Source organism: Opisthocomus hoazin, chromosome 10 (genome assembly GCF_030867145.1).
Source record: "Opisthocomus hoazin isolate bOpiHoa1 chromosome 10, bOpiHoa1.hap1, whole genome shotgun sequence".
Taxonomy (NCBI): domain Eukaryota; kingdom Metazoa; phylum Chordata; class Aves; order Opisthocomiformes; family Opisthocomidae; genus Opisthocomus; species Opisthocomus hoazin.
In genome coordinates, this window is record NC_134423.1 from 17,606,360 (window position 1) to 17,621,216 (window position 14,857).

The 14,857-nt window shown below is 46.4% G+C and overlaps 1 protein-coding gene across 1 annotated transcript in view; it reads left to right on the forward strand.

Moving 5' to 3' along the window:
- Positions 1-14,857, forward strand: part of RFX7 (regulatory factor X7) — a 53,162-nt gene that overhangs the window by 11,612 nt on the left and 26,693 nt on the right. The window contains exon 2 of the mRNA XM_075431417.1: positions 11,380-11,413. The gene's annotated coding sequence lies outside the window, so the exon portion shown is untranslated. The remainder of the gene's footprint in view (positions 1-11,379; positions 11,414-14,857) is intronic.

A 14,857-nucleotide genomic window follows, 5' to 3' on the forward strand; every position in this document is an offset into this window, starting at 1 on the left:
TGCTGTGCCTGCAAAGCAGCTATGTTACTTGAGAAGATGGCTAAGTTCATGCGTTCTGGGGTCCTGTCCCCCCACTGTTGCCTGCAGAAGTAGGATGGGGTGGCAGAGCCCAGCTTAGCACAGAGTCTGCCTGCAACAGGCTGGCTGCGTACGTCGTCCTCTCTACCAGGGAGACAGGAGCACTGAGCCCCACTGAGCTGTGGGGTATGAAGTACTGGTCAGGTGCCTGCTGTTCAGAACTTCCATTCGTAAATTAGGTTCTAGAGGAAAGAAGTAATCTGAAGGACTTGCTGGTTCGCTGGTCAGGGCTGCCGGGACAGCGTAGCAGAGAAGGAGGCAGCGGGGGAGTGAAGTGGCTGAGGGGGTGATGCTCGCTTGCCTGCCCGACGCTGGTGGTGACGCCGCGTTGGCAGTGGAGCGCCCTGTTGTGGGCACCGTGAAGCTGCACAGGCCGGGTGGGTGCCTCAGCCCGAGAGCTGGTAAACATGGTCTTGGGTTGGAGTGAGTGGTCCTGCCGTGCAGGCTCACGGAAGGTGCTCCTTTGGCATGATGAAGTTACCACCTGGGAGTGAGCTCAGCTGGGCTCAAACTCACCTTTGTAGGGGCAAACTGAAATAGATGCATACAGGTATGAACTTACACGGCTTTAACTTAATTAAATTTTGTGTAGCTTTAATTTTAAGCAAGCGCAGCTTACAGGTTTAGACAAGCTGTTGAGTCTGCAAGTAAACTAAAGTTCAGCTGGGTTGCAGGCTGGGGGAACTCAAACTTTCTGAACTAAGTCCTTGAGAACTGGAGTAGCATGTGTTTGTAGCTTTTCTGAAGATCCTTGTTTGGGAATTAAAAACATTTTAAAAGATGCCATTAGGGTGGGTTTTTTTATCTCCAGAAATAGAGGGTGGAAAACCTATGGTTTGTACTCCGAGAGTATTCAGGGAACTGACCTTTGAGGTAGGGCAAGAGACTTCTGGCTCCTTGCTGCTTTTGATTTGCAGAGAGCAGACAGTTTCTGTGCTTGGAGTGGGTTGAAGTATGGAAGCAGAGGTGAGTGAGAAATGCCCCAGGATGCAAGTGCAAGGCTGAAGGATGGAGGCCTGAAAGAACCTGTGGCAGCTGAATAAGGAGGAGGAGTTTTTTGAGATGGGAGGTTGTAGGGCTGTCACCATCAGGCAGCAGTGCCGTGTTCATCCTGCATACGTTCAGCTTCTAAATTTTCAGCTCTACAAAAAGAAAAGTCAAGGATGGGAGCAGGGTTATGGGATGTGCCAGTGGGCAATGTGCCACAGGTCAGGGACAGAAGTTGCCTGTCCTGTGGCAGTGAAGCCATGCCCATCTAGCACAAAAGAAGTGACCCTTTTAGTAGGGAGACACTTGGAGAGCGCATGTAGATACTCGGGACATTACTCAGCACAGGGAAACTGTAGAGGCTGCAAGTATTGCATTCCCTGGGAGTTACCAAGGTCAGCACTCGGGTGCAGGTTCCTTCTTAAGTGGAAAAAAGGGCGCAGGGGAGCTGCGTGGTGGACAGCCATGAGAGGAGAGGGAGTGAGGAAGACGAGGAATGCAGACATCCAGAGATCGTGGCAGAAGCGGAGGTAACAGGATTTCGGAAGCAGCGTTGGGAGGAGAGGCTAGATAAATCTGAATTTGTTTGCAGAAAGACGGGCTGATGCCTGTGGGCGAGCTGTTCAATGTGGAGGGGAGAGATGGATGTCTGCGTCGTGGATGAGGGACAGCGTGTGTGTCAGGGAAGCCCTGCGCGTTGAGCTGAGCCTCCCCAGCGCAGTGTCTGGAGGGCTGGCCAGCCCTGCTGCAGCCCTCGGAACGCTCCTCTGCTTCCCGGCGTGTGTCAGGGCCCGGTGGCACTGGGGGGTGGCACGGTGGGAAGGCTGGGGCTCCTTGCCAGGCTGGCAGCGGGGTGCCTGCAGCTGCTGTCCCTGTGGGTTTTGGAGAGGGGACGGCTGCGTGGGGTGTCCGAGTGCTGCCGTGTCTGGGTGGCACTCAAGGGGCGCGTGGGGCTCGGCGCTGGGCTTGGCAGCGCGGCAGGGTCTGGTCTGCCGTGCGGGCTGGCGCTCGCTCCGGGTGAAGCCACAAAAGAGCTTGGATAGGACTGGGTTATGGCACTGCTAACCAGATGATACTTCCCTGGGTACCAGATGAAGAGGGTGAGGAAGAGGTACAACCAGTAGCAAACCTGTTTGTTGATGGAGAGTAACCAGGATAGCTGTGGGTCGTGGAAATGTTGAAGGAAATAATCAGAAATAAAGAAGGACGCCTTTTATCAGCAGGTTTAAATCTGCCGTCCAGGCACCTGCGCCAGCGCTGGGAAAGGCGTATGGTAGGAGAGTGTTGCTGTAGAGCTGCTAACACTGGAAGCTTTTATGTTGGATTGAACTGAGCTTTATGTAACTGTGTACAATAAACATGGCCCTGTACGGATTTGTACGTTTATGGGTGTGTATTGAATATAAACAGAGTGTAGAACCGTTCCTGTTTTCTTGTGGACGTGAGCATTGTTTCACTTTGCCGTCAGCCCTCTGTAGCCACTGTTTCTCAAGGGAAAGGCAGCGAAGGATCAGGTCTGTGCCCCATCGCAGGCTGCGGTGCACAGCGAGGCACTGCCTTCCTCATCTTGTTGGCTCTGCAGGCATGGAAGTAAAACAATTTTGTGCACAAGTTTTGTAGGTGTGCTTTTTTCCGCCTATTTTTCTTTTATTTTTTAAGTGCTGCTGAGGAGCGTCACCCCTTTACTTTCACTGGGCATTCTTTCATAGAGCCATGTGGGACAAATGTCCCATGTTTCTTAGAGCCACGTGGGACAAAGGCTTGAGAAAAATTTCATCGTGCTTTATAGCATCTCCAGTTCCTGTTAGAAATACTAGCCTTGGGTAGTAACGTTGTTAGCTTCTGCTGACCGTGGCTGAAAGTACCACAGCAGATCTTTACCTGTCTATAGACTGAATTCAGAAGCAACCAAATATTGATTTGTTCTTTCGTAATTAGTTTTAAAACCAGAAGTGTTAGTTGTGAAATACATGAGCCGTTGCGCTGGATGATTTGCAGTTTAGCCACAAACCTGCTTGTCTGGCAATTGTATCCATTCTTTCTGCTTTTCATGGGACAAACTTCAGATTAAGTTCCGACTCGAGCAGTCTTTTTTTCATGTACATTATTGAGATCGCCCTGTGCTTTTTGTATTTAGCCTTTCTAGGCAATTGATCCTTGCAGGCTGATCCTGGAACAACTGCCTGCAGTGCCCCATGTAGATCATTAGTAACAAATACAGGCTGCAGCTCCTGCAGCTGTGTTGTGCAGGGGGCATCGCATCCTCGGAGTAGAGTCCTGCCTGAATATAACAATACACACTGATTTTAATTCAGAGCAGTGCTGGAAGAACCAGGGTGAGAGCTGTGTAAAAGCATTTTCTTTGTCTCTTAGAAGAGTTCATTAAAGTAACTTGTGGCAAAATACTGTGTTTAAATAAATGTAAAACAACCCCAGGAACTTCAATGACTATCTTGTTGCTGGAATGGAGCACCTGGCAGTGTGTGGTTGTTGTGACTTCTTCCTAGGTATTTTAAGAATTGTGCAACAAGCCTTTAGCGTTGAATACAGCTAGATTTCTTCAGAGACGTGAAAGAGATGTTTATAGACCTAAATTTCAGACGTAGGTATTCTCATGTTTGCTGGCTAATTATTTCTTGGCAGTTCATTACAATGGGCTACATTTGAGACTTCGGTGTTTCATTAGCAGCCTTATCTTCCTTCTTTGTTCAGCTGTTTACATATTTGGCCTTATTTAATACTCGTAAAATCACCATAGTGTCAGAAGTGGTGAAGGGATTCAATTTCTGTCCTATATGAAATGCTTTGATTGCATTTATTTTAGTAACAAGTGTTGAAGTCACATGTTTGACCAGTATTAACCCGCACTAACTTAAAATGTTGTACCATGCTGGACTGCTACTTCTCTTCTCAGCACTGTGATGCAGCGTTGCTCCTTCTTGTGTCCGATGGAAAACTGGTCTGGCTTACTCTCTTCGGCGAGTGGAAAGAGGCAGATTAGGTTACAGGGAAGGTGAAATGGTTGCAGCTTGCCCTTGTTGCACTTATCTGCTTGCTGTGCTGAGTGCTTCCTCATTTTGCTGAGAAGAGTGGTTTGACTTGGACTGAGGAGTCGTCTGCCTTCCAGCTGAAAGAGCCAATATTTACAAATTGGTGAATACTTGCTTGCTTTGCTTTTTTGAGGCCTGAGAGTTGGACGCTTTTCTGGGTTTCTAGCGGACGCAACTGTGGCTATTTTTATGCCTTAAGGAAATAACAATACTTCGTGTGCTTCCAACGTGCAATTATGGTCCCTGTAGCTTTTATCTGGAGTAAGAATATATCTGCATTTGAATACTGCAAGATTTAATTTGTCTTGTATTAGATGTTTTGCTTCTGTTTGCCTGTGTGTTTGCTGGGTTCAAGTGCCTCATCTCTAAGGTATGGCACGGAGTTGTCCACGGGGGAGCAGGAGGTGCGGGCAGGGAGGGAGCCCCGGGGTGGTCTTGGAAGCCACCTTGTTTTTGGCTGCTGCATGCCGGGGGGAGAGGGAGCCCTGTGCTCTGGGGTGCCCGGCATGGCTGTGCTTTCCACTCTCGGTAACCTCTGCTCGCAAAAGCTCGTGCTCCATTAGCTGAGCAGTATATATAGTCGTCATTTCACTAATTCAAACACGTTTCAACCTTTTGCAGCTTTGCTTTCTAAATATTTAATTGAAATGCTTTTACAGCCATTTTACTTCTTTATCAACGTGAGCCAAGCCAGACAATGTAGCATGGCATATGTTAAGATGTTAATTGAGTAGCAGCACACATAGGCGGCTGTTTCATAATTTTCTCCTTAGATGATCCTTGGCTCCAGTTTAACATTTCTTTGTGCTTCTGAATGGAAGGTTATATAAAGATATATTTAGAGCTGTTAGTCTAAGAAAGAGAAGCATTAATTCAGTAAGATTAAGAATTAAGGCCTAAATCCTGCAGGCACCGCTGGGACACAGCGCTTGTCGTGGTGAGGATGCGATAATAGTACCTTTCTGATAGTACCACTTACTGTAATAGGGTTGGTAATCCTGTTAGAGTGGTTCCTCACAGCACGCAGAGTAAATAGATTTTTTTTTTTTTTTTTTTTATGTTGCCTGATGTCACTGGAGTTGCGGAAGAGGTATTGAATCTTTCCAAAAGGATGTGTGGTCAGTTTAATAATGACCCTCACTGTCGTGGCTTTCAGAAAGATGACTTTGCCTAAGCCATTGCTGATGGTATTTAGTAGTGGAGTCTAACTTGCTTTCCTTGGGAGCTGACTGGGTTTTTGCAAGAGACAAAGAGGCAGCAGGACACTACGCAGGAAAAATTGCTCCTGGGTGCTGCCAACACCCACACACCTCCTGTGCCTGGGAGACGCAGGCCTGGCAAATGCTGCTCAGGTGGTGTTGCTCCCCGTAGAAGCAGCCTTTCAATGCTACCCATAGACCTTGTTGTTAAGGAGCTTGACAAACAGCCCTCAGAGACTGTGTGGGGGAATGACTGGTGCAGTGGGAAATGGAGGCTTTTCAGAGCTGAATAATTTTTTAAAAGGCCATGCGGCCAAAACGGTTCTTCCTTGGCAGAGAGCTCTCACTGCTGTCTTGAGTATCCTTCTCATATAGAAGGCTGGTTTTCAGGTGTCTGAGTAAGAACACCGGGGCAGCAGTGTGTTGCCGTGCAGCGTCGGGGTCATACACTGGAGCGGTCGGGAGGGTTTGCTGTGGCCCTGAACAGCCCCGGCTGCTGTTCCTCCCCCGGCACGGCGCTCAGTTCTCCCTGGTCTCAGGCTAACTCTACAGAGAAAAAAATGCAAAAAAACCCGATTCAGTCTTCTTTTTTCCCCTTCTCCAAAGAAAGCTTATTTTAGAACTTTACAAACCTCCTCTCTCTCTTCGTTAATTGTCTGAGGGGGTGGGTGGTTTACTGTCTGAGATGGTAACTAGTTAACAGTGCTGATGAGAAGTAACTACACGCTGGAGTTTTCCTTCCTATTTGCAGCTTTCTTACTGCATCCTGTATATCAGGCAATAATGTAATGTAATGTAAGGCACGGCTAGGGGAAAGCGGGAGCCCTGCAGTGGGGAGCCCTTGCTGTCAGGTCAGGAGTCGTGTACGGCCTTTGTGATGTGTGGCACAGCCATTAGCAGTGATGGAAAGTGGTTCCTTTTCATAAACTGCATTAGGACTTGGCAGAAATAATGTTTTCCCTAGGCTGTCCAAAATGTACCAAGCACACAAAACACAGCTACAGAGGCTGTTTTTGGGACAGTATTCCAGTTCATGCAAATATTTGTAGTCTGGGGCTGAAGAGGACACAGAGTATCTGTGGCAACTTCACCAAAGGTATGGAAGTTACAATGAAAAAATGGCTCTGGGCTCCCTGGGTTTGACCACCTAGTTGAACCGTTTGCACATTAAATAGTGGCTCTGCTTGTCCCCCGAATTTTGCTGAACTGGACGTGTTGCTGTTACTGACATCTTCATTCGAGGACGGAGTCTGCTGCTAGTGCCTGAAGGATGAGCGCCGCGTCCTGTGTGGCTTTGGGGCTGAGAGGTCCCCTGCCTGAGCAGATACGCAGCGTCCTGGAGGGGCTGCCGTCCCACTCCTGCTGGGGACACAGCTGGGAGACCCCCGTTGCCAGCATCCTCCCCTGCACAGCGTGTCCCGGGACAGGCGTTGTGCTTCAGCGCGTGGGTGTTCGTGCCGCGTGTTGGCTGCGCACGTGTGCGTGCTCCCCCAGCGTGTGTTATGCTGCTGGCTTTCACAGGGCGTGAGTGAGCTGCAGTTGGCAAGCCGATGCGGGTTAGCTGCAGTGGCTGTGCAGGCTTTGAGAAGGCTTAGAAAGTTAACTAGGCAGTAGCTAGTAAGTTTGAGGGCTTTCTTTTACCCCTCCCAACTGCCTTCCCCTTCCTGGTCTCACAGGCATAAGGCTTCTCATATCCCTTGTGGTTGTATGGCTTCTACTACTTGAAGCATGAAGGAAATACTCTGTGTACTCAGAGCAACTGAATTCTGCCACCTCTTTTAATACCATAGTCCCGTAGTGTTCAGTGTAGTTCAGCTACCTGTTCTTGAAAGTAAAGTATGGCTTAGTTAGAGGGAGCTTGGCAGCACCTGGTCTTATGCCACTTTGAGAAAAAATTACATCTCCTTTCTTCTACCCCTGCGTTTTCCCCTCCATCTCTCCCTCAGTGCCAAGTAAACCCAGCTGCACACCTGGGGAGAGAACACACTCCTCATTCTGCCCCTGCCAAGTCAAGGCTGTTAAAATCGGGCTGTTTTGAGCAGAAATACATAAGTCAGTCAGGGAAAGCAAGCGTGCGTACTTTGGCATAAGATAGAAGAGCAATTTGAGGAAATGGTTTAGTCTGATCTCCCCGCTCCATCTCCTCCCCAAGATACTTTCAGGAGTTTGTCAACTTGGCTTCAGCATTTAGGAGCTTAAATTACTGCAGGCTTTGAAAGTTACCTTCAAGATTCTCTCAAAGGACTTGAATGTAGAGGTTGAGTCAAAAGCTGATGCTGTTAAGATGGGCTGGAGGCTTTCCAGTCAGGCTTTCTGCTGCAGACCCAGAGCAGCCAACACGCGCTCTCTCGGAGGACGTGGGACTGGGGGTCTCCATGAAACATGGCGGCTGTTGCAGGGAGACACGCTGCTGTGCTTCTCTGAACCACAGGCTAAGACACCCCCATTTTCTCTGCCGTTTTCCTGACTAGTAGAAGGTGGGCCCTTGTTTCTGAGTGGCTCTTCAGAGGTAGGCAGGTGATCCAAGCTGGTGATGCTTGGGGCAGAGTTGACATTTTTGAGGAGCGTTGTTCTAGACAGTAGAACAGGACTACATCCCTCGAGTCGCTCAGCATGCCTTAACTTTCAAACAGTCTGCACAAGTTTCATCGTTGGTTTTGATAGTGTCATTGTTTTGTTTTGGGGGTTTTTTTGGCAAAGTTTTGATAGAGAGTTTTATGTTCCCAGGTTCTTGTGGTGGGTCAGTGTCTGGTGCAAGCTTGGTAAATCCAAGGCAGCTGTTAAAGCAGCCACCTTTGTTATCACTCATAAGAGACAACTACCCCCAGAATCAGAAAAGGCACCTTCTTGTCCTGGATGAAACTGCCTGAAGTAGCCTGAGTTAAGTTCTAGATCGAGTGAGTGAGCTGGTTTAACTTCAGGGAAACTGTCAACATAATGAGCTGCGAAAGAGAGCGCAATGCCAGCTGTGCTTCGAGGCGGGGTGAGTTGCAGTGACCCCAAGGAGCAGCTCTCCGGGAGGAGCAATGCTGGCCGTTGGGTTACGGTACGGTTTCTAAGTTCAGTTTTCCAGCAGGCTCAGGTCCTTAGTAGCTTCAAATGGTTATTTTCATTAGCAAGAACCTCTATCTCTCCTGCGGCTGTTCCTAGGCGTGTAGCAAAGCGTGTGGGTAGCAGCCTCCAAATGATAGAAACGACTCTGGGTAGGGCCTGGTGCAGCCTTGCTCTTAGGATTGCTGGTTGCAGTTACTGTAATTGCAATAGTAATTAGGTAAGGGATGCATTTGACAGAGGCAGAAGCAGACTTACTTATTTGTAAACCAAATTTCAGCTTTCAAAACACATCTGTCCTGTTAGTGAAGGAAGAAGTGGGGTGAAATAAAAAAAGGTGGCAAATACATTGTAACTGGGATGGCTGTTTCTTTGCCACCTTTGTCACTTGCCCTTTAGTGTCCTGATTCGATGGACATGTGTCCTGCAACGTCACCAGATGGAGCTTTTCTGCGTGGTGCTCCGGACCGTGAGAAGGTCACTGTCCCATCACCTTCCCAGGCAAAGGGCTGGTTCCTCAGGGTTGCCGTTGCTTGACTTTGACATGGATCAACTCCACTGGAAGGTAAATAAGAAACATTTATGTCATTAGGCGCAGGCTTTACAGAATCAGGCTGTGTTAGCCTGTGCTCTGGTTAGAACGAAAGAAGCCTCAGTTTACCACTAACAAATTTTAATGGTGTCCTCCCAGTATACTAGGGGGCATGGAGCAGGAGATGAAAAAAGTTGGTGTTGAAATAGGCATCACGCTTATCCCTGCTGAAGCCATAGGACCTTTGCCTTTTATAAATGTCATGGAACCTGCTGGTGGGTTGGAGGACATGCACTTGACTATCCTTTTTGTGCCACCAGTTGATGGAAAGGAAACAGAGAAAGTGTGTTTGGCCTTACGATTGCTCTGCTGCTGCGGCTTCTCAACACTGTTGATCGGTGCTGTGGGAGCAGAGGTTACAACTGGAAGAGTCTGAACTAAATTTGAGAGTTTACATTTACTGACTCAGACTGATATTTGGAGATAAAAGGACAGCTCTAGGGATCTCCTGTCCAGCTGCCTCCTGGCAGCTTGCCTCTTTGTCTTTGCAAGAAGAATATATTAATGCAAATAGGCGTGCTTATGCACAGTCTGGCAGAACCTAGCAGGACAGGAAACCATGCTGGCTGAAGCATGTTTTCCTGAAAAGCCTCGTGCACAATGTCATCTGCAAGTCTGTAGAGTAGATTGGTCTGCCTGTACCCTGCATCCCCTTATCCCCCATACTCCTGCTCTGCATTAAGCTGTCGTGTGAAGCCGTAGAAAAGGTTTGAGTACAGAAATGGGCACATATGCCTGAGCCCTGTTGTGATGAGTGCTGCTTTGTAGGAGAAGCTGTGGATCTGTAGCAGCACAGGAGTTGGGAGACCCTGCGAGGGGCAGGAGGCGTTGAGGCGAGGTGGAGTCCAGGGTGAGAGAAGGGCTGCTGGAGCAGCCGTCTGTGTCGGCGTGACTTTAGTCAGCTTTGGGGCAGACGCAGTGTTTGCTTCACTTTAGCAACAGCAGGTTTCCATGCTTGGCGTCCTTTCACTTTTCAAGTAAGAGAGTGGTTTTTTGGAGAGTGAGATGACATTTGGATTCCCTTCTTCAGTTGCTACAGCAGATGTGAGCGTCTTCCCCACGGCAAGAAAAAGCTCTCATTTTACTGCCCCCGTGTTCTCAGAAATCCCCAACAGCTCTGCCTTACTCCTTGGTGTTCCTGAGCATCCACCCATGTGATTGTCTTCTCCTACACAGTCAGGTGAAGTGGATGTCTGCTGATGCATCTGTTTCAGTGGACTTGTCATATATTCTTACCTGTTGAAATTTTTCATTGTTTTCTGTCACTGTAGCATATGCAGTTCTTGTGTGGGAAGGGGCATCAGTATTAGAAGCTCCTGCAGAACAGATTTTTAGACCGTCTGGTTTCCAAATGAGGTGATGTAACAAGATGCTCTTTGAGCATCTGATGCAACAGTAGATGCTGGTTCAGTAGCTTTGGTTCCTATCCCCACCAGGCACTGAAGCAATTTGTTTTGCTTGTTTCCTACTTAGTACTGTAGTATATCCATCGGATTACCTTACTTGGTCTGTCTTTGTATGTGGTAGCACCTGTACAAAAGTAAACTAACTGGAAATTAGATGTGTTAATGGGAAATTCAATTATGTTTTATCCCACTAGCAAAAGAATCACTCCCTGAACTCTGAAAACAGTTGCTTAGTGCTTGTTCAGTAGGTGTCCAGCAGTAAAGACTATTTTTTTTTTTTTGGTATGTTAAAGCTCCTGGTCCTCTTCAGAGCAATGATAAAATGCCTTCAACTAATGCAGTCAGAGCAAGCATGTGAAATACAGCACACTTAAACACAAAACCTGCTTATGGGTGTGTTTATATGAAGTATAATAAGTTCCGTACTGTTTGCACTCCTTGGTACATGTACGGAGGTCGTTTATGGCATACCTAATAATTCAGTCCCCACCCAACGTCGTCTTAATAAGCCAGCTGGGAGGTAGTGAGACTAATGTGGAAAACTCCTAAGCTGCCAGTGGGATACCAATTGTCTACTTTATAGCAGCTCTTTGGGAAGCTGGAAATAAATGCCTTGAAGTGGTGGGGTTTACTGAAGCATGGGGAGAGAGGGGTGTTAATTGTGTTTGCAGATGAAGAAGTAAAATGCATCTGAATTGTGGAAGAGCTTACAATAAAACTAGTGACATCCATCCTGGCTGCTTTGCAACTTGGGATAGTAGCTCCCAGTTTCAATGATATTTCATTTAAAAAAAAATACAGTTCTTATATAAAAGAGCAAACCAGCAAGAATTCTAACAGTTAAGTTTGGAGTGACTTGCTACAAAAAAATAGCTGGATAGCTAGCTAGCAGGATATTTCCCAGCAGGAGATTAAGCCTGTAGTACAGTGATAGAAGTTCTAATATGTAATATTTTTGTCATTGCTGTTTAGATTAATTAAAGATTTCTATTCTCTCTTTCTTCCCTCACGTCTAGCAAAACTGTACAATCTAAAGTGGACTGCATTTTGGTAAGTACAACTCCAGAATGCTTTTTAATATTTAATAATCTGCAAGACCAAAATAGATGGCTGTGGGGACTGACAGCTATCATGAAGCCTTTCCTTGGCAGCGCTTTAAGGTACTATCACTAAATGTGATCAAAGTCAGTTCCCATTGCTAAAGACATACATGATGTGGGTTTGGTGTTTGTTTTCTGTGGAAGTATTGACCCCTCGTTGCCAGCAGCAAGTGGCTGTGATTGCCACTCGTAGAACTGTCAGTGCAGATACAGCACAGAAAGGTGACTTACTCCATTTGTAAGGATGGTTTTATTAAATGCAAGATTATGTATTGCACAGATCAGAGTATGCGAGAAGCTAATTGTGCCTTCAAGTTCCATTGCTCTTTGGGCCTTTAATGACAATGATTATTGCTTTTGTTGTTGTTTCCTTGAAACAGTTAATTCATGGCCCATACTACATTTTGAGGAAGGAACTAGATTGAACTGCGTGTTTGCACAAAACCTGGCAGACTGATGTCCCGGTCTGTGAAAATCTTGCAGGTGTCATAACTATCAGATTTCTGGTTTTTTTTAAATCTTGCTAACTTCAAAAGTTGCACACCATCTCAGGTAGCTTCCCAGAAATGTGCAATGTTTAGCTCCGCTGTACTACTTAGGACAGAGAGATTATATCATTTTTTGAAGAAGGAAAGCCCTTGAAATGCATAAACATCATCTTCCTTTGTGCGTTAAAATAACAGGATCTAGACAGTGATAAGAGATTATTTCTGGGAAGTAAATATCTCGCACGAACTCGGAAAGATATTTCATTTTTTTGGTTTTAATAGTGAGCAAGTTGCAAGTTTCTGAAAGCCAGAGTGTGAGTTCATAAATCTTAAGACGGGAGGGGACTTCATATTCTGACTTTCTACCTTCGTTTCATGCAGAAGTGCCAGGGGGTGAGATAAAAGATGACATAGACAACCATCTGGATACTATCAAATAGAATCTGTTCAACTGTACGGCTGAGCTAAATAAGAATACTCCTTAAAGTCACATTATCAAAGGCTCATTCAGATGGCACTGAATTCTCTTTTCTTAGAATGTGGTCTTAATTTATTGTGGTAAGAGGTTTAAAATAAGCTGTGTTCTTGTATTGCAAGCAAACTTTGGACCCAAGTCTGCCTATGCTTAAAAATTCTTGAATGCATCCAACTAAAATAGCAATGCAAAATGTCATTTTTGTCCAGTTTATTCCGCATTGACATTTGTGGACACAAAGCAGGTGTCTTAAGATCTGAGGGTTTTTTGTATGTGAGTCTTCAGTGGCAAAAGCGCACTTGTAAGACTCTAAGACCAGTTTTTTCTGTGTTGAAAAATGGGAAGTGGAGGGTAGATGTTCCTAAGTAGCATCGGAGAGGGAGTAAATAAGTAGGAGGGTAACCAGAAAAATGGAATTAAGAAAATGGAATTACAGTAGGACTGTTCTTGCACAAAGTTTTGCAGATTTGTGGACCCTGGGTACTGAGGTAGGGATGATCAGTTTGTATGAGCCCATTCATTTGTGCAGGTCTTACCCGTTGGGTGGACAAGCTGTTTTTCTGAACAGTGCTCTTGGACGCGAAGCGGTCTCCGTAGCTTGACCTGGAACAGAGCGGCAGTGTCCTGATGGTCCAATTTCCTGCTCCAGATGCCTGCTTGGCTGTCCTGCTGATGAGTTCAGAGGAGTCCTGTCGACAGTGGAAAGGTCACTCTGGGTTAGCAAAGGTGGATCTAATGTTCTTCAGGTAGTCTAAAAAATGAAAAATCCAAGATCAGAAGGGAAATAAAAATTCAGCTGAATTCTGGAAAAATGGTTTCTGCATTTTTGCATTCTTTTGGAAAATTGTGAGCTGCGAGACAGAATCTGAAAGCAAGTTAAACTAAAAGGCTGTGACTATGCAGCTCTGAATAACTTGTGTGGAGCTTCCTTGCAGGCCTGTCCAGTTTTGTCCTGCAGAAGGTAGATGAGCAGGTTGCCTCCGGTGGAACGTGTATGGGTTTGTCGGAGCGGTGCTGTGATTGGGGTACCAGCTGCCTGCAGAAAGCCCGGTGCCAAGCTTACGGGCTGCTCATAACATTTCCTGAAAGTGCACGTTCGTACTTGTTTGGTTCAGATGGAAGCCTTTGCAGGGCCTTTGAATCAGTCTCAGGAAGCACAAAGGGACAGTGTCTGTCCCTTGTCTCCCTCCTTACTGTAAGGAGGAGATTTGGGACTAGCTTTCAGTCACATTGGGAAGTGCTGATGATACCTTAAAGCATTTAAACTTGATCAGTTTGCTAGCAATCTTCAGAGAAAAAACCACCAGTGGAGAAAAATCAGACTCCGCTTGTTGCCGTTTGCGTTTGGTAGCACCAGTCACAGCTGCAGTGTGCAGAGCCGCACACAAATGCTCTTTAGCACGTAGACTGCCTAATTCGGGATAGGATAGCGGGAGAGAGAAGTAGGCAGGAGGGACAGAGGTGATGGCAGGAGTCTTTGCTGTGGAGGTAGCTAGCAGCAGAGGACTATGGAAAACAGTATGAGGGCACTGGGGCTGCAATTACTCAGACCGGAGACCAAAGTTACCTGCCTTTTACTTGTTGTACTGCACCACTTACATTCTGACATACTGTCAGTTTGTGGAAGATCATAAGAAAATCATTGTATGCTGTGCAATCCAAAAAAGATAATTAGCAAGAATTGTGGTGTAAACAGCCATTAAAAATTCATTATAACATCTTTTTAACTGTAGTAAACATGTCTAGCAGTAGATTCTCTTATGACTTCACTTGTTTTCTTTGTTGCCACATACTAAGTGAACTCTTGAACCTGGTTTTGAAAATGGTATGCTCTGTAGAATTGCTCAGCAAGAAGGTTAAGGTTTCTTTCCCTAGTCCTCTGAAAAGAGGTGGGTGCTGGTGAGGGAGTGCTGGATCGATGGCTGTGAAAACCAGAGCTGCTGATGGCTGGAGGAGTTACGGTGTGGGCAGCAGCAGCAGCGTGTACGATCTGTTGAAGCCATGTGCCGTGGTCCTGCAGCAGCAGAGGTGGTAGCTTGTCCTTGTCTTTTTTGGCCCTACAGGAGATAAGCAGAAGCTCTATGAAGCTTTGGCAGCTGTGCTTGGACACCATCGTACAAAGCTGCCGTGTGTTTTTAGGGCTCGCTTGGAATATTTAGCACCTGATTAGCAGTTTTTTAGAAAAATAGGTTCTGTTTCAAGTATTAGCTATTTTCTGTCTTGATCACGTTTCCAATGAACTGTCTGACCTTGAGCAAATAATTTAACCTTTGCTTCTTGTTTCTCTGCTCACAAAGTGGGGAAATGGTTGCTTGACTACTTTGCTATTCTTAGTCTGGGTGTTAAATAATAGATGTTTGTTCTGCTGAAGTATGAAGAGTTTTAGAACCAGTCTGCCAGTAGGTGCAAGTTACATTGCTATTGGCATAGC